Raw genomic sequence first — 19,996 nt, forward strand, 5'->3', positions numbered from 1 at the left:
GCATTTAGGAGCGTAATTCCTCGATGGTTAGAACATTCAAAGATATCACCCTTTTTGTGTATGGTGCAAAGTATTCCAATATTCCAATCATTGGGAAGGGACTTGTGTATCCATATTTCTTTTATAAGCTGCTGTAGCGCTATTATGATATCGTGGCCACCTTCTTTATATAATTCCGCTGGGAGATTATCTATTCCGGGTGATTTGTTTCTGGCTAGTTTGTTTACAGCGTCTTTAACTTCCAGGATCGTTGGTGGATCCTCCTCCCTCTCGTCTGCTCCGCTTACCTCGCAGCTTTCGTCTTCCGGGTTTTCTTCTTCCTCTATATTAAGTATCTGGTTAAAATATTCCGTCCATCGGTTTAGTACGTCTGTTCTTGTTGTTAAGAGATCGCCATTTAAACTTCTACATTGATTTGTGTTTGCCTTAAATTCTTTTCTGTTGATGTTAACTTTCTTATAGAATGTTCTGAATTCTTTCTCCCTGTTGAGGTTTTCTATATATTGAAGTTCCTTTTTAAAGTGGTTTCGTTTCTTTATTCTGTGTATTTTCTTTTCTTCTCTTCTCTTTGTCTGGTAATTCTCTGTACTTGTTCTAGTTCGGCGGGTAAGCATTTTTGCATAGGCTTCATTTTTTTTCTGTGTTGCGTCTTTGCATTCATCGTCAAACCAGTGATTTTTTCGGGTACAAGTTTCTGTTCCTATTTCATCTTGTGCTGCTGACTCAATATCTTCCCTTATCCTGTTCCAGAATGAGTCTATTTCTCTCTGGTCTTCTTCGCCCCCTCTTTGATTCCTTAACCTATTGGTAACATTTTCCCAGTACTGTTTTGCAACAGTTACATCTCTCAGCTTCTGTACATTCCATTTCTTTCTATTTATTTCTTTTTCTTTGTTGGAGTTTGAAATTCTAGCCCTTAGTGTTGAGATCACTAAACAATGGCCTTAGTCTATGTTTGCGCCTCTATAACTTCTGCAGTGTATTATGTCCGTTCCGTGTCTTGAATCTATTAAGATGTGATCAATCTGGCTAGTTGTTCTTAAATCAGGGGAGGTCCAGGTTACCTTGTGTATATTCTTGTGTTCAAAATAGGTGCTAGCGACGGTCATGTTCAGTGCTGCTGCTAAGTTTATCAGTCGTAATCCATTATCGCTACTGATGTTGCGTAGGCTATGCCTTCCTATAGTCGGCATAAAAACATGCTCTCGTCCTATTCTTGCATTCATGTCACCTAGCACTATTTTATTGTCATTTTTGGGGCATCTTCTGTAGGCTTGTTCTAGGTCTTCGAAAAACTGTTCTTTAATGTCTTCTAGTTTGTCGTCGGTCGGGGCATGTACATTAATTAAACTGTAATTAAAGAATTTACCTTTTAAGCGTAAACAGCACATTCTTTGACTGTAGGCTTTAAAATCAATAACTAGGCCTTTTGTTCTTTGGTTTACTATAAATCCCACTCCATCTATGTGTTGGTTTTCATTGCAGCTGTAATATATGGGGTGGGTTCTCTTATCAAGAATGCCTGTTCCCGTCCATCGCATTTCCTGCAGTGCCAAAACATCTACTCTGTACATGTTCACTATGTCTAGTAGAGATGCGAGTGCTCCAGCTCGGTACAGGGTTCGGGTGTTCCATGTTCCTAATCTTAATTCCATTTTTCGTTTGCAGTGTCGTCCTCGTAAGTTCCGTCCGGCTAATAGTCCTTGAGGTTCCGTAACATATGATTTTTACAGGAAGAGGTTGTTAGCCTCTAGCCTAACCCACAACCTGGAGGGCCAGGGACTCTGTTGGGTTGCCATGCCAGTCTGTTTTGGTTCACGGGTGGTATTTTATTTCCCACCTACCCGCCAGTCCCAGGACTGGTTAGGGCGTTCCCCTGTCCACCACCTGGGGACGCGTCCGATGGGCGACAGACAACATCCACACGGAAGTGAAGAGATAAGGAGGGTAATATATTGACTGAACAGCAAGAAAAACTAAGAAGATGGAATTCCTGAATGCGACCGAAAATATTTTAGAGTATAGTAATATGTTAGATGTTCGTTTGTAATACTCCATTTAACGATTTTTATAAAAATATTGCTTTAAGTTATGTGTTCTTAATATGCCATACTCTTAGTAAAAAATAATTTGTCCGCTACGAATACGCTTCTTGGTAAAACTCATAGGGACAGCTAAATTTTCTGATAACTTAAGAGATCACGCGTATGACGCATTTCAATATTTCTTTTCCTAAGCGGCCACTATACTACTAGCGTAGTTGATCGAAGTTCAGCGTCTCGAGTACGAGAGTGTAACAGGTACTTCATGCGACTTCGCTTCGCCTCGTTCTACTTCCGTGCTGTGTCGATTTTCAGCGTTGGAGTCAAAGGGCCCGAAGTTCAAATACGAAGTATCACACTACATTACCCGACTTCACAAGTATGTAGAGAGTCACCTTGCCTCGATTAACTTCACTTCGACACTTCGTCCAAAGAAGTTTGATCGAGAGTGTAGACGGCGTTCTAGAGTATAAACATTTCTATTATTTCTATAACGAGACATAGGTGACTCACTAGATTGCGCCTTCCCAGTTGGCATTGGTACACCTTTGTACCAATGCCAACAGTATCTGACTCTCTTGTTGAAGCGACCGACGACCCAAGAGTTAACCGCCCTGACTTATTACCCGACGACGGCGTGGTACACCGGTGGGGTAGGCCGCTGTATTTTTTAAGGTTTTATGGTTGCTTTTTATTCTAAACCGTTTTTGGGATATTTCTATAATTCTACACTTCACCTCAAAAAAAAATCTATTCGCCCTGGGGGCAAGCAACATCGTAAATTGCAATGTTTTATTGGTAATTACTTGTAAAAAACCGTCCTGAACGTGTTAATAATTCTATCGAATCCTTCTATAATGCCTTGTATCAGTATAATATTAATAAATTAGGTTTTCTACTTTAGTTTTGAACTTTTTTATTTATAAATCCCGCTTAAACCGAATAAGGTTATTAGTGAATCGTTGTTTGGTTCTTTTATGTTGTCTAATGGTTTACTCCAAACACTATAGATTCTCTTTCGACTATCCAGATTATATTCTTCTTTTAAAACTCATAAAGTTTTTTATATCATTTTGAGAGGTAGGTTATTATGTCATTAAAATTTCATTAAAAATACAACCGCAATAATTATTATACATTACAAGTGTTAAAAGCAATATTAAAATCACTAATTACAGTTTTGTACCACTATAAAAGTGCTAGATGCTGTCAGTGTCATGTTTTGGTATCTTAGTACTAAATCAGTGTTTTAAATAGAATATTTTTATTTATACCTGCTAACAAATTAATTATTATAGGTACTTTAAAATTCATGCTATTTTGGTGCCAATGAATAGGTCAACGGCTGCCCGATATTTTTTTTCTATTAGCTAATTTATTATGTAAGAATATATTCATATTTGAGAAGGTTACGTTTATTTCAACTGTAACATTTTGTTTAAATTAAGAAATTTTAATTTACATACGGTACTACGGTCGGTGTAAGATTTCAATTTTGATTAATATTTTCAAACGCAAGGCCGACGAGAATGGAATTAGCTGAAACTGTTAGTCAGCATTTGCGTTGAGTTTGTTTACAATGCAGCTAAAAAGAATTTTATGTTTACTAAACTAAATTAAAAAAATATAAAAATGACAATGAAAGAGGAAATAATCTAAATAAAAAAATGATTTTTTACATTATACATTAAAATGAATGGCATACCGTCTCTAGAACATCGAAAGCGTGACACGAGAAAAATACTACATTGAAGAAGTCCAAAAAAAAAAAGAAGTCGTCACTTCTTCTTTAGGTGTATTCTTCTTTACTAAAATTTGTCCATCATTACAGCAGATCGGTCTGCGCGTTGTGAGATTCTCTATTAATTCTCATGATTTGTAACATACATATTTATCTTCATTCGTTTCGCCTTCTCTGTAATTAATACATTTTAACAAATGGCATTTCGCAATATTATTTCGATTTGAGTAGCATTTCCTGCAGTATTTTTGGATAGAATCGTTTGAATTTGTGTTTTGTGGTAATTCCACTTAATGTTCAAGGCTATCTATAATCATGTTGGAGCTTAATCATTTAGTATATTTTTGTTCTTAAAGTTCGTGAGGACTTTGCTGTATTTGGTAATTTCACCGGACTTTTGCAATTTTACTCGCCAAAGATTGTTAACAGGGATGCCCTAGGAAGTTATGAGTTCAATTAGTTCGTCTTCAGAATAGCCATTTTTTATTTCTGATGGAAGATGTGCCAATCGGGTTTCTTAAGTGCTGTTGAATATCCCCAGTACTCCTGTAGTGGAGGGTACGGAGGTGAGCAATTCCGTAAGGTAAGATTTTAATCAAGTCAGTAGATTGATTGCATTTACGCTTGGAGTAACGAAGATGTGGATCATCCTAACCTGGTAGATTCAGGCATGACTGGGTTCATTTAACGATCGATATATCTGATTACATATTATTAAATACCAGAAAATCCAGTAGACTCACTAAAGTGGAGAGAAATAAACCGCCTCAAATATTTATGTCTTCTTACACAACTAGGGTGTATAGATCTCTCGGCTTTATTTATCCGTTTTTTGCTGTTTATTCTACTGGTGGAGGTCATTCGTTAACCACCCTCTAGAACGGTAGTAGTTTTGTTAACCATTGTTTATCAAGGAATTATATAAATGCTAACAGCCAATCCAGCAAATAGGTTAAAAATATCTTTAACAATCTGCGTTTGTGGTTTGAACACTTTGATTATTTTGTCTTTAGTCTTCGCTCTTCGCTCTTCTACTAGGTTCAGTGTCTCTTTAATCAACCAATAATTTTTTTTATCTTGTTTTTCTTTGGGGTTTGTAGTGTTTATTACATTTATAACTTATATCTTTATATTTTTTCATGTTTGATTAAGATCCCTACAAGTTTGAGATATATTGCTATGTCATGCTTCTTTGAACTTTTCACTCTTTAGGAATATATTTGATTCGTCCATCTGTTTCTATTTTATTATATAATTTGACATGGAATTCGACTTGTAACAGTTTATGGTCTTACTTCCAATAAGTCATTAGTTTCGTCTTAATATTGACCACTAAACTTTTTCATCGTTTGCTAACAAGTATTTTTTATATCTTGTATATTTTTATATTGTATACTAGCGAAACCGACAGACTTCGTTGTTCTGTCAAATAGATTTGGAATATGGCAGTTTATTTCTTTAATTACCCTGAACAGAACCGTCACCATGATGATAGGGCGGTGTGTGAGGGTCAGCTCGGGTCACCTAAGTATCTTCGCTTCCAGAACTTTGGCCACCCTTTTGGACCCACTAAAAACCCGGACTACATTATCTGCAAGAGGGCTTCAAACGAAGAGGGGAACTTAAAGTTCTAAGTTGATTAAAAAAATAATCTAAAGGGATAGTGGGAACCTAAAGGTGACAAATATTTATAAAGTGGGTGCTTCAATAACAAAACAGAGATAATTAATTATTTATTATTATTAACATAGGGTTAATAACCGATGTAATAGAGAATAATGAAATAAGACGTATATAAGTATTTTCAGTAATTGCTTTATTGTAAATCAAGTAAATCATAATTATTAACAAAAATCTGTTTTAATTTTATTGTAGTGTTGGATTACCTGGTGAATATAAAAAACAAATCTGATGGTTTTCCAACACGGGAACTGGCAACATACAACTGACCATGTGAGAAATATGGGTTTTCTAGATTAATACCACAAACACCTAATGATTGCTCCTGAGACTTATTTATGATCATAGCAAAATCAAGTCGCACTGGAAACTGTAGTAGTTTAAATTCAAATGGTACATTAGTCGGAATCATTGAGATGCGTGGTATCAAAACGTCTTCTCCTTTATACTTTTGTTTCAGTATAGTTGCTTTATCACGTTGTTCAATAATTTTTTTATCGCTAATCGTGTGCCTTTGCAAAGATGTGGTTGGTATATTTCTCAACATTAAAACTACCGATCCAACCTTTAATTGAAGATTTTGAGGTGGCAATCGTCGTAAATCCCTCGAGTTTAAAAATTCAGGCGGATAGTTAACGACATCATCTTGGTTAGTAGCCGAATCAACTGATTTATATATCCTCAATTCGCCTGTAATTGAATTTTGAAATTTAATTCAATAACATCTATGTTTTTAGCAGCCAATATAGCCCGTTCGCTCGATCAATCATGGTTTCTGTAATTTTGAGCAACATCTGGAAACATCTTTTGAATAAGTTCGTCTATTGATCGAGTTAACTGACAAAAACTTTGAGGAAAGTTAATGCAACCAGTCAAGGTGTCTATAGGAAATTTGCCATTACCAATGTTAATGAGTTGATTAGAGAATATGTCTCCAGATTGGTCATTTTGCAACTCGACACGCATATTCTTGCTTAAGTGTAATACCTTACACTTAAGCATATTATTCCACAATATTGTTCTGAAGCTATTTTCTTGTGGCATTTTAAATTAATTACTATTTAAATGGGAATAAGCCACAATTAAAGGTTAAAATACGTTATATTGACATAAAATACAAACATTAGTGATAATGTTTGTATTTTGAGAACGATTTCCGAAGTGGAAATTGAAACGTCAATAAACGTATTTTAACCTTTAATTGTGGCTTATTCCCATTTAAATAGTAAATATGTTTCCACAAATTGGAGGGATTTAAACATGCATTGAGTTCATCAGCTGGCGTTGATCGTGGAATCACTGGCAATGATTGACGATAATCTCCTGCTAATAAAATCATTGCACCACCAAATGGGTTATGATTGCTCCGTAGATCTTACCTGTTCCCGTGTTGGAAAACTATTAGATTTGTTTGTATATTCACCAGCTAAACAAACAAAAAACATTGTATATAATAAAGCACTATAATAAAAATAAAACAGATTTTTGTTAATAATTATGATTGACTTGATTTACAATAAAGCAATTACTGAAAATACTTATATACGTCTTATTTCAATATTCTTTATTACATCGGTTATTAACCCTATGTTAATAATAATAATAAATAATTAATTATCTCTATGTTTTGTCATTGAAGCACCCGCTTTATAAATATTTGTTACCTTTAGGTTCCCAATATTCCTTTAGATTATTTTTCAATCAGATTTGAACCTTATGTAAGTTCCCCTCTTAGTTTGAAGCCCTCTGGCAGACATCCCAATCGAGGTTTTTAGTGGGTCCAAAAGGGTGGCCAAAATTCGTGGAAGCGAAGATACTTAGGTCACCCGAGCTGACCCTCACACACCGCACTATCATCGTGGTGACGGTTCTATTTAGGAGAATTAAAGAAATAACCTGCCACATTCCAAATTTATTTGACAGAACGAAGTCTGTCGGGTCCGCTAGTAATTTAATATAAACTTTATTGAATAGCAATAAAGTTCAAATTGACTCTACATTAAGTTAGAAAATATTGGCATGGGAAAAAGAAAAGGGCTGTTTTAAGGTTTTCCCGGATATCATTCGAATTTTTCTTGCCATAAAACCCATCCTTAGACTTCAAGGAACATTTTAAAAAAGAATTGTTAAGATTGGTCCATGCGTTGTTGAGTTATGCGCTTACCAACACATTTTGCGATTCATTTTTTTATTATAGATATTGGTACAAGGCAAGAACCATGTCATGTCTAAATTCTTTTGAAATGTGGTTGTACCGACGGTTATTGAAAATACCATGTATCGATAATATATCAAATGATCGAGTGTTGGGAAATGTGCATAAAGATTAGAAACTCGTGATAATAGTTAAGCGAAAGAAAATAGCTTATTTTGGCCATATCTTTAGAAACTATAAGTATAGTTTTCTTTAGTTGATCGGTAAAGAAGAGATCGAAGGAAGACGAGGAATCGGAATCAACATGTTGTCTTGACTGCGAAACTCACACCAATGGCTCGACCTCAGCGAGGTCAGCACAATTATACGATTACATACCAAAAGTAAGGGAATATTCTAGTTGATGGTTACCCAATCCAACCCCATTTGAGGAGAAGCCACATGAATAAGAATGACTACAGTCAGAAATCTGTATTTTGGTTCTTAAGCTAATAAAAACTTATTAAATTGTGTATATGATACAATTAAATTACTAGAAGAATTTTTTGTATTGCCAACCAAGTAACAAAATAAAACAATTTATTTCATTTTTTATTTTGATAACAATTTCCGAAGTGGAAATCGAACGTCAAAATAAACAAATTTTCAACTGAAATTGTAAACACAGTAAATAATACTAAATAGAAAATTCATCAATGATCATACAAATCGTTTCTATGAAAAGGTCATGGAAATACTATTTTTCTAGAAGTATTGTATTTGATTTTGTTTTCAAAAGTGGTTGATTGGTTTTAGATAAATAAAATTTATCTTATATTCCTTTCTTATATTATTTTTCCCTTTTTTTCTTACATTTTGGTTTTCGTGTTTTTGTTTAATATTTTTTCACTCAAAAATTAAATCGCTAAGAAATTTTAGTTGAATTGCGTAAAATTTGCAAGACAAAAACTGTAAAAACTTTTATATTAGTAACCCAAGCGAAGTCTAAACCATCATGTTTCGTCCGCATTCTTTTTATATGCGGTTTTTGATATTGCTGATTCAGATTGTAGTACATTACTCTTTACACTAATTAACCTAAAATGTAAGCATTTGCTGACTTAGTTTTTATAGGAATAAATATCAACTTCAAATAATCATAATCAAGGTAATAATTTTATGTTCATTTTGTAATGCTAACATTTTGAATCGTTCTCGTTAATCTATTTAGCATTTGTAAGTGTAAAATATCGAATCTGTCCTGAAACTTTTTCTATATCTATAATTATATAATCAATCACTATTTGTAGTTCTGTTTATACAGCAGACGTTAACCATTGTTATATAGCCCAATATTTCGTTAAAATTATTTAATGTAAAATGCATTCAAAAAACAATTAAATAAGTAATTTAAAAAAGAATTTAAATTTATAACGCATTGTTTTACGTGGAAAATGGATTCTGTTTTATTAATCTATTGAATAATAAAATAGAATCCAGTCAACATGAATTTATTTATTACTTAAATATAAATTTTAATTACTAAAAACATGGGAGGTATTTAATTTTTTTTTCTGTTTCGATAATGAAAAAGATCAAAAAAGAAAAATATAATTATCCAGCGAATAGAAGCTATAGAAAATAATGACACAAATTAGATAGTTTTTCTTTTTTTTTTTATTTAGATTAAGTGCCTCGACAACTAAGGCCATTGCTACAGCACACTTGATTTATTCTAAGAAATTGCACAATATCTATTAAGTTTTAATAAAAAGATTAGGTCTTTTGTTGTCTGGAACAACAGAGAGAGATGGAAACGGTTGAGCGAGGGAAGGCAGTGAATACTGTAGAATCCCTAAATATATATATATATATATATATATATATATATATATATATATATATATATATATATATATATATATATATAAAATGTGCACTCGTAAGTGAATGGGATGTTTTCGGTCAATTTGGAGATAAAAAAGACAAGAGTTGTGCTACTTTATCTTTATTGAAGACGTTTCGCCTATTGTTCAATAAGCATCATCAGTTCATCTAAAAGAGTGTTATTAGCGATACATCTAATATGAAAAAACAATTAAGTAAATGATCTTACCTTTAAAAGATCTGTAGCATTACAATGTTGTTATTGCAAAGAAACATCAAAAAATTAATATAATAAATATAACAGCAAAAAATATAGAAACACAGAACGCTGGAAGATTCCCAATTTAACTAATTTGTTTTAAATTTCACTTTTGAAAACATTGATTGATTAAATCTATCAAAAAATATAATTGTCAATTTTGAATTGTTATATAAACAACGGCACAGCTAGGGTTCTTGACTGTTATGATCATATCATGAAAATGAAGTATTTGAAAGCTCGACTGTCAGAAATGACAATCAGCTGGTGAGATTGAAGGAAAAGTTTTATAGATGTCAACATAAATGTTATGATATAATAAAAGAAGTTGAAGAAGAAAACAATAATTAAAAGTAGAATACGGAAGAATCAATTTTGTAGTATTAGTGCATGGTAAATTTGGCTTAAGTTGCTGATATCAGTTCTCTTATTTAATGCATTAGGTTGTTTCAAAATATGACACATCTCCATAAATTGTCTCTTATTAAGGTTACGTTCTCTACAGAGAATTCTAACATCATCAAAATTAACAGTATGTTTGGTGTTGATTGCATGTTCTGCAAGGGCACAAGTATGTTTAGAAAGTTTAATGTCACTACGATGTGAAGTAAGGCGTCCTTTAAGGGAACGGCCAGTCTGACCAATATAACATGCATCACATTCAGAACAGGGTATGTGATAGACTACATTCACTTGTTCCAAAAAGGAAAGAGGTGTTTTAATTTTAGAAAACAAGTTCCTGACAGTCTTAGCATTATTGATAGCAATCTTAACCGGGATATTGTTCTGTTTGTACAATTTAATAAGCTTTTCAGTAACATATGGGAAATAGGGTAGTGAAGAGTAATGGGTGGTGGAAGTTGCAATGTTAGGAGAAAGTAGAGTACTGTTGTTCATAATATTATTAGAAATCATTCTTAGTTGATCACCATCAGGTAAATCATCAATAGAAGACCCAAAACTTGTTGAAAAAAGGTATTTATTTATGAGAGATGTAGGGTAAGAATTGTCAGATAGTATATTTCTGAGTAACAAAAGAGAATCCCTTTTGTTATCAGGATGTGTTAACCTATGTAGCCTACAGCTGAGTGCTTTTATGAGATTTATTTTGTATTTGAACGGATGGCAAGAATGATAGTTAAGAAACCTATTACTAGCCATGGGTTTCCTGTACCAACTTGTAGTTAGTGTATTGTCATTATTTCTAAAGACACGCATGTTTAAGAAAGGAATACTATTGTTAGAAGGATCCTCAAGTTTATAAGTAAACTGTAAGTGAGGATCAAAACCATTAAAAATCGATAAGGTAGACTCTACTTTGTCAGGGGGTAAGGCTAACAAAAGGTCATCAACGTACCGTTTAACAAAAGGGATATGGAAATCTATAAGACCCAAACATTCAGATATCAAGTCATCAAGGACAAAGTTAACAAGGATGGGAGATATGGATGAACCCATTGGTGTACCAAAAATTTGTAAGTAATATTTATCATTGAAAACCAAAAAATTAGTGTCAAACACCAATTGCAAAAGCTCTGCAAACACGTCCCAGGAAACGGGGGAGTTTAGTTGGATAGTGTTCTTAGACATGCGTGTCTTTAGAAATAGTGACAATACACTAACTACAAGTTGGTACAGGAAACCTATGGCTAGTAATAAGTTTCTTAACTATCATTCTTGCCATCCGTTCAAATACAAAATAAATCTCATAAAAGCACTCAGCTGTAGGCTACATAGGTTAACACATCCTGATAACAAAAGGGATTCTCTTTTGTTACTCAGAAATATACTATCTGACAATTCTTACCCTACATCTCTCATAAATAAATACCTTTTTTCAACAAGTTTTGGGTCTTCTATTGATGATTTACCTGATGGTGATCAACTAAGAATGATTTCTAATAATATTATGAACAACAGTACTCTACTTTCTCCTAACATTGCAACTTCCACCACCCATTACTCTTCACTACCCTATTTCCCATATGTTACTGAAAAGCTTATTAAATTGTACAAACAGAACAATATCCCGGTTAAGATTGCTATCAATAATGCTAAGACTGTCAGGAACTTGTTTTCTAAAATTAAAACACCTCTTTCCTTTTTGGAACAAGTGAATGTAGTCTATCACATACCCTGTTCTGAATGTGATGCATGTTATATTGGTCAGACTGGCCGTTCCCTTAAAGGACGCCTTACTTCACATCGTAGTGACATTAAACTTTCTAAACATACTTGTGCCCTTGCAGAACATGCAATCAACACCAAACATACTGTTAATTTTGATGATGTTAGAATTCTCTGTAGAGAACGTAACCTTAATAAGAGACAATTTATGGAGATGTGTCATATTTTGAAACAACCTAATGCATTAAATAAGAGAACTGATATCAGCAACTTAAGCCAAATTTACCATGCACTAATACTACAAAATTGATTCTTCCGTATTCTACTTTTAATTATTGTTTTCTTCTTCAACTTCTTTTATTATATCATAACATTTATGTTGACATCTATAAAACTTTTCCTTCAATCTCACCAGCTGATTGTCATTTCTGACAGTCGAGCTTTCAAATACTTCATTTTCATGATATGATCATAACAGTCAAGAACCCTAGCTGTGCCGTTGTTTATATAACAATTCAAAATTGACAATTATATTTTTTGATAGATTTAATCAATCAATGTTTTCAAAAGTGAAATTTAAAACAAATTAGTTAAATTGGGAATCTTCCAGCGTTCTGTGTTTCTATATTTTTTGCTGTTATATTTATTACATTAATTTTTTGATGTTTCTTTGCAATAACAACATTGTAATGCTACAGATCTTTTAAAGGTAAGATCATTTACTTAATTGTTTTTTCATATTAGATGTATCGCTAATAACACTCTTTTAGATGAACTGATGATGCTTATTGAACAATAGGCGAAACGTCTTCAATAAAGATAAAGTAGCACAACTCTTGTCTTTTTTATCTCCAAATTGACCGAAAACATCCCATTCACTTACGAGTGCACATTTTTTTATACTAAATTAAACGGTCATATACCTTAAAGATATATATATATATATATATATATATATATATATATATATATATATATATATATATATATATATATATGTATATATATATATATATATATATATGTATATATATAATATATATATATATATATATATATATATATATATATATATATATATATATATATATATATATATATATTAGGTCTTTGAGAAACTGTGGCACTTTGGTGTATCTGTTACGGTGAATGTGATAAGTCGGGTCTGTATTAATATTAACCGGTAAATATTAATAATAACCTTAGCAGTTGGTCAATGTGATTAATAATGCCTTTATAATTAGATTAACTGGTTATTATTAATACTATCCTAACAGCTCTGGTAAATGGAATAAAAAAGCATTTTGGGCTTCGCTACTGTTTATTTATGAAACTTGGTAATAAAGTTAAACACTTAAACAGAACTTATTAATCAGAAAACCTAACTAGACATGTAATAAGTAAAAACAGACCCGAATTTGGTAACAAAGTTAAACACATAAACATAATTTATCAATCAAAAAAACCTAACTAGACTTGTATTTGGTAACAAATAAATAAAAATAGACTTGTATTTGGTAACAAAGTTAAAACACCTAAATAACATTTATCAACCAAAAAAACCTATTTAACTAGACTTGTATTTGGTAACAAAGTTAAAACACCTAAACAACATTTATCAATAAAAAACCTAACTAGACATGTAATAAGTAAAAACATTTAAAACACTTAAGGGAAAAGGCGCAAAATGTCTTGTGTCAAAATTTTAAATGTGTTTTAAATGTATTCATTTTCTTGGAATCCTGAGAAAACTAATAAGTATTTTTTAAAAATTTAAACGCAGAATGAAAGATTACGTTATTACCGAGGGCCTTAAGTCCATCAGAATAAATAAAAAGTTTCTTTTGAATGAAATATTTGCAATTAAAAATAACTGTAACTTATTAAAATAAACATTATAGAAGTTTTCAGGGATTTTCGGCCCTCGGTAATCATGTAGTCTTTCATTTTGCCTTTAAATTTTTTAAAAATATTTATTAGTTTTATTATGTCTGGTTGCACCAACAAATCTTCAGCTCCAACATAGCCCAGATCAGCTTATAGATAGAGCCGTCTGGTGTGGTATTATGAGTGGTATACGGACTCCACTGCTGGTTCTGGAGAGAAGAGTCACTGGTGCTGTGTACATCGAGGAAGTTTTAAATCCTGTCGTACGTCTATTCCGAGGGGCAGTAGGTGATGAATTTGTGTTTATGCATGACAACCCACCTCCTCATCGAACAGCAGCAGTACAAAATTTTTTGGAAGAAGAGGGAATATCTATATTACATTGGCCTTCGAATTCCCCCGACATGAACGTTATTGAACATGCTTGGGACATTCTCAAAACACGCATCAAGAAGCGAAACAATCCCCCTATTACACTTCGAGAACTAAAAGATGCTGCTCGTAAAGAATGGGAGACAATTCCGCAAACCCAGCTCGACCAGTTAATGGGCAGCATGCCAAATCGCCTACAGACATGCATACAGGCCAATGGAGGAAATACTTGTTATTAGTTTTATTAAAAATTATTTTTTTCTATGCTAGTTTATTTTTAAATGTAAGTTGTATATTGTACGTTTTTCACTACAAGAGAATAAATAATTTTTTTGCTTATCGTTTATCGGTTTTGAGATTTATTTAGTATTGTTGAGAATTAAAACAAAATAATGTTTAACTATTAAGAAAATTTTATATATAAAAATCAATAAAAAGATGAAATATTTCAATATTCCAAACTTTTGGACATTATTAACTAATTATTAATGATAGATCATTGTCCCTGTTGTCATAAACAGGTAGTTATATCCTGTTGATATCCTGAAGCATTTTTACGGCGGTTTTCTGTTACATTATGTACTTTAATGCTATTTAACAATTATTTATTTTAACCTCTTTGTAGTATAAATTTGCTAACCCGCGACATAAGTGTTCTTACACTAGTACACGAGAGCTTATATAGTCGAAGAAATCAAACGCCTTTGCTTATTCGTCCGCCATATGCATGTTGTGTATTTATTATTATTATTATTGTTATACACCAATTGTGTATTGTATCCAAAACTTTACTATTTTTAAAGGACCAAACATTGTGGTGAAAAAATCAATGGAATTGCCAAAAAATGATAATTTAGTGTGTTATTTTAAAGTAATAACTTGCGTTTTGACATTATTTTCCCTTTGAAGGATGCAGTATTTTTAAAAGTTTGAGTTGTTGCAACTAAAAGAAAACACTTCAGGTCGACCAATTGTTTTAGATTATGTAGTGATCATTTTAATGAAGTTAATTACTTGAGCAGGTAAGCATAAAAAATTAAATATTTTGAATGTTTTAGAACATAATTTTGGTACCTATTAATGTAACACCAAGTTAACAAAATGCTTATCTGACTACCTATATGTAAAATATAAATATTGCTTTATTTATCTTATACACAGCTAGTTACTTAATATAAATATATGCATAATATGTAAAAAGTAAAAGATAGCAGTATTAGTCATCCCTAGATAGCAATATAAAAACAAACCTTACAAACAGCAATATATTATTTTAAATTATAATAAAAGGTTGCACAACTTAACTATGTGTCAGTTGTATGTATTTTATTATTTTAGATCTAGATCCTGTCGGAAGCAATTGAAGAATCCATCCGTTTAATACTTTAGTGGAAAGTAAAGCTGTTGATATTGCATTAAGTAGTTCGGAGGTCTTTGTTGATAAAACAATGAGTATGTTTCCTAGCTTATGGTTCTTCAGTTCATGAGTAGTAATTCATTCACTTTAACCAGATATCTAACTCGTTGTTAATCACATTAATTTAATTTTTATTTAATTGTCAGAATATCAATCAACTTGTTAGAAGACTGGTCAATAAACAAGTGATAGAAAGGCAACTGAAGAAAAACTGGTCAGAAGATATAATTAAATGAATACTGGTGAGTTACCACTGGGAAGCTTCGTCGCAAGATATCACCATTCCAGTGTTTGTAGAGTAGATTGTAAATATGCAATTATTAAACTGAAAAATAAAACGTAGAGATTCGTAAACAGATATTTTTTAATTGTTTTTTTCATTTCTTTGCAGTGTGTCTACTTCCTACGTATGTACCTTTCTAAACTTGTATAAAGAACAGAGATGTAGAAGGTCAGCCTGATTGTTTGATCTCTGATTTCCAGGTTCCATTCCTCCCTATTTTCCCACAAGTGGACGTATGTAATATGTACACTGTTGTATTATATAGAGGTATACTATTGGTATACCTCTGAGAGGTATAATTCGGTCAACAATGCAAATGGCGGACTTATGTGGGACGCCACAAACTAGTACATAATTTAATATGTTCTTTTTCGGGAGGCGTTGTTTTACTATTGGTTTAATATCTCTGACTGACAAGAGACTTTCTAAGAGAATAATATGACATTTATTAACGATAGTTCTTTACTACTTTACATAATTAGTTCAAGATTGAGTCGAAATCACAGAACCAAACGTTTTAAGCCATATGTTGCATATTTCACCTATTTATACATAATCTTTATTAGCAAACATAAAATTACATTGACACAGCTTTTAAGAAAATGATAATAACTAATATTTCCTTCAATTCTCAATTTTTAATAGAAATTAGAAATGGACAATAAATTTAAACCGGTCCTGGAACTTTCTCAATATTATTATTCTTTTCTTGAAGGATTGTTGATGCGTTGGATGTGTTTAATTTTTACATATAACAATAATATTGCTAAATAAATGTCAACAACATTAAAAGTTTTGTTCAAGGCGATTAATAGACGAATCTCTTGTAAGTGCATCTGCAGTGGTGTTACAAGTGGTGACAAAATTTAAAAAATTCGCAAGTAAGTACATTTGATTGGTGTTACAACATTTATAACTAGGCACTTTTAATTTGCTGTGTACGTATTTATTGCAAAGAAATATTATTTATTATTGAAGAGAGACAGCATTTATTTATGGATATTTTATAATATATCATGAATATTCATATGATATTGGCTATTGTGGATACATCTGTAGATCTTAGTTAAGCATTCGACTGTACTAATCATATGAGTTTTTTTGGTGAAATTAATAATAGTGAAATTTGTTAATCTTTTTCATTTTAATATTATTCTGAAGCAATTTTCTTTCGGCATCTGAATGCAATTTACTATTTTTATTGGGAATAAGCCACAAACTACAAAATTAGTTTATTATAACGTTTTGATTTCCACTTCCGAAATCGTTATATGGGGCTTTTAATATTGTCACAAGGTGCGATATAAGACCTTTTGACAGTAAAAATTATTGCTCATTTCCAATAAAAATAGTAAATTTCTTTAACAATAAAACACTGAAAACTTTTGTTTTCGATACTTTCTCAAAATGTATATATATATATATATATATATATATATATATATATATATATATATATTCAGGGATTCTCCGTTCTTCCAGGATTATTCTCTTTATCAATCTGCTGTCGCTAGTTCTTCTTACACATATCCATACCACTTTAGTCTTTTTTGTTCTATATGTTAATATGTCTGTTTCTATTGATGTTCTTTGCTTTATTTCGTCATTACTTCTCCTATCCATTCTTGTTACTCTGCAGCATCTTCGCAGGCATTCCATCACTATTGCTACTATCTTACTGCTGTTTTTCTTGTTTGTGATCCAATTTTCAGCCCCATATGTCATAATACTTCGCACTAATGTTTTATAAATCTGTGTTTTTGTCTTCATATTTAGGTGTCTATCCCGCCATACTGAGTTAAGTTGTCGGATTGCTGTTCTTGTTTGTCCTAATCTTTGTGTATTTTCTTCCTCTGTTGTTGCCGTTTTCGTGATTATAAACCCAAAGTATTTGAATTTATCCTTCCCTTTGATTGTTACGTTGTCATCAATCTGTAGATCTTCTATGTCTTCTTCACTTGTAGATAGGTACTCTGTTTTCGCGAAGTTAATATCTAGGCCAGCCTTGGTATATTCTTCTTGTAGTTTCTTCATTATGTAGCTGAGGTCGTCTTGGTCTTGTGCAATCACTACTTGATTGTTTGCAAAGCTTAACGTATATAGGTATTCGTTCCGTACCGGTACTTCCATGCCTTCACATTTTCTTTTCCATGTAGTCAAGGCTTTCTCTAAGTATATTTTGAATAGGGTTGGAGATGTGGAACAACCCTGCAGGAGCCTTTTGTTGTGGTGAAGTCTCCTATGATTCTTGTTTCCATTTTAATGGGCACTTTATTTTCTCTATACAGAGCTTTTATAGCTTCTATGAGTTCCGTCTGTATTTCTAATTTGTACATTGCCTCCCATAGTTCTGACCTTGGCACAAAGTCATACGCCTTTCTTAGGTCCACAAATGTCAAATGTATATCTCTATTTTTTGCTTTATTCTTTTCCAACAGTTGTTCCAGTGTGTATATGTGGTCTATGCATGATCTTCCTGCCGTGAAGCCTGCCTGATCCTCCCCGATTTTGCCTTTTATCGCTTGCTCTATCTTTTCTCGCAGTATCTTCCCATATAATCTTCCTATTGATGGGATTACGCTTATTCCTCTGTAGTTTTTGCATCGTTTTCTATCTCCTTTCTTAAATATAGATGTCATATATGCTTCCGTCCATTCCTTTGGGAGCTGTTCTTTATTTATGATTTTCTGAAATATCCATTGTATTATCCGGTGTAATTTTTTTGATCTATATTTTATAAGCTCAGGTGAGATGCCTCCAGGTCTCGGTGCTTTCTTATTTTTGATTGCTTTTATGGCCGTTCTTATTTCCCTATCTGTTATTTCTATTTCTTGTTGTGGGGATCTGCTTCGTCTTCGCCTGTTTTATTTTCCAATGAATTGTTGTCTTTGTTCTGTTAACAGTTCCTTGTGATAGTTCTTCCATTCTTTGTCCTGTGTATTTCCCAATTTAATTTTTTCTTTTGAGTTTTGTTTCAATCCTCTCAGTATTTTCCATGTCTCCGAAGTTCTTGTATCTCCAATGTATGTTTCAATATTTAAGCAGGTTCTTTCCCATTCTTCATTCTTTTGTTGTGTTATTTGTTTTTTAACTTCTCTATCTTTTTTCTATATTCTTTATAAACTTCATCGTTGTTTGTAGTCAGCCATTTTCTGTATAGTTGCTTTTTTCTTCAATTATTTTTTTTGTTGGTTCATTTATTTCATAATAGTGCTGTTGATTTGTTATATGTTCTTTTTCTCCAAGGGCTTCGAAAGCTGCTTGTTTTATACTCGCATTTATATGCTGGTATATTTCTTCGATGTTGCCGTATCTAAATTTTATTAATTTTGTGTCTAGACGTTGTTGGTATAGTTCTCTTATTGATTGTTCTTGGAGTAGTTCTATATGGTATTGTTTTTCTCGTGTAGTATTCAAGGGTTCTTCTGTAAAGGGGGTGTTGTTATGTTTCCAATTAATGCCCATTTTTGCAGTCAGTAGTTTATGGTCCGTTCCTCTGTTCCTCTTCTGACTCGCACATCTTTGGTCTTTATTGTGAATACTAAATTATTATCACTACAGATGTTTTGGACAGAGAGCTTTTCTCAAGGGATCTATTTTTGGTATGTGTTTACATTTTATAGTCTTTAACTGAATAAGTTGAGGAGGGGAGAACTGTTTTTCTTAAGTTGGTCATCCAGAATTATGTCTGTATTTCTTAACCCATTAGCGTCTGAATTATTTTTTTGTTAAATATTTGTATAAAGTCTCTTTTATTTTAAAGTTATATAAAATGTATATATAATGTAATGTATGTATAAAATGTATGTATGTATAAAATCTCTTTTATGTTAAAGGACCCCGTGTTCATATGATCACGCTAGGCGTACATGAGGTACAAAAATACTCTTCTTGATAAAAATTTATTTTTGATTACATTTTATGAAAAGTTCCGAAACAGTAGATACAGAGCCCGACATTACACTTTCCACATTGCGTTCGAACAGTTTTTTTGCAGTCCAATCCACAGCACCGTCTTCTGTTACAAGGCTCCACCAATTGATTTCTTCCATCAAGTCTTATCTCTCTGCAAACTTTGCTATTTTGTTCAGATTTAACAGCACGCGGATGTGCTGGTCATCTGGAAGCAACACCACATTTCTGCAAAATAACCTGAACGATGCTTCT

General features: G+C 32.3%; 1 protein-coding gene across 2 annotated transcripts in view; it reads left to right on the forward strand.

Moving 5' to 3' along the window:
* Positions 1 to 19,996, forward strand: part of LOC140450391 (acyl-CoA Delta-9 desaturase-like) — a 212,434-nt gene that overhangs the window by 82,494 nt on the left and 109,944 nt on the right. The window contains exon 1 of one of the 2 annotated variants that reach the window (XM_072544002.1): positions 16,561 to 16,710. The exons of the other annotated variant lie outside the window; for it this stretch is intronic. The gene's annotated coding sequence lies outside the window, so the exon portion shown is untranslated. Of the gene's footprint in view, positions 1 to 16,560; positions 16,711 to 19,996 lie in introns of those variants that run through there. 2 annotated transcript variants of the gene reach the window in all.

This window comes from Diabrotica undecimpunctata, chromosome 1 (genome assembly GCF_040954645.1).
Source record: "Diabrotica undecimpunctata isolate CICGRU chromosome 1, icDiaUnde3, whole genome shotgun sequence".
Lineage (NCBI taxonomy): Eukaryota > Metazoa > Arthropoda > Insecta > Coleoptera > Chrysomelidae > Diabrotica > Diabrotica undecimpunctata.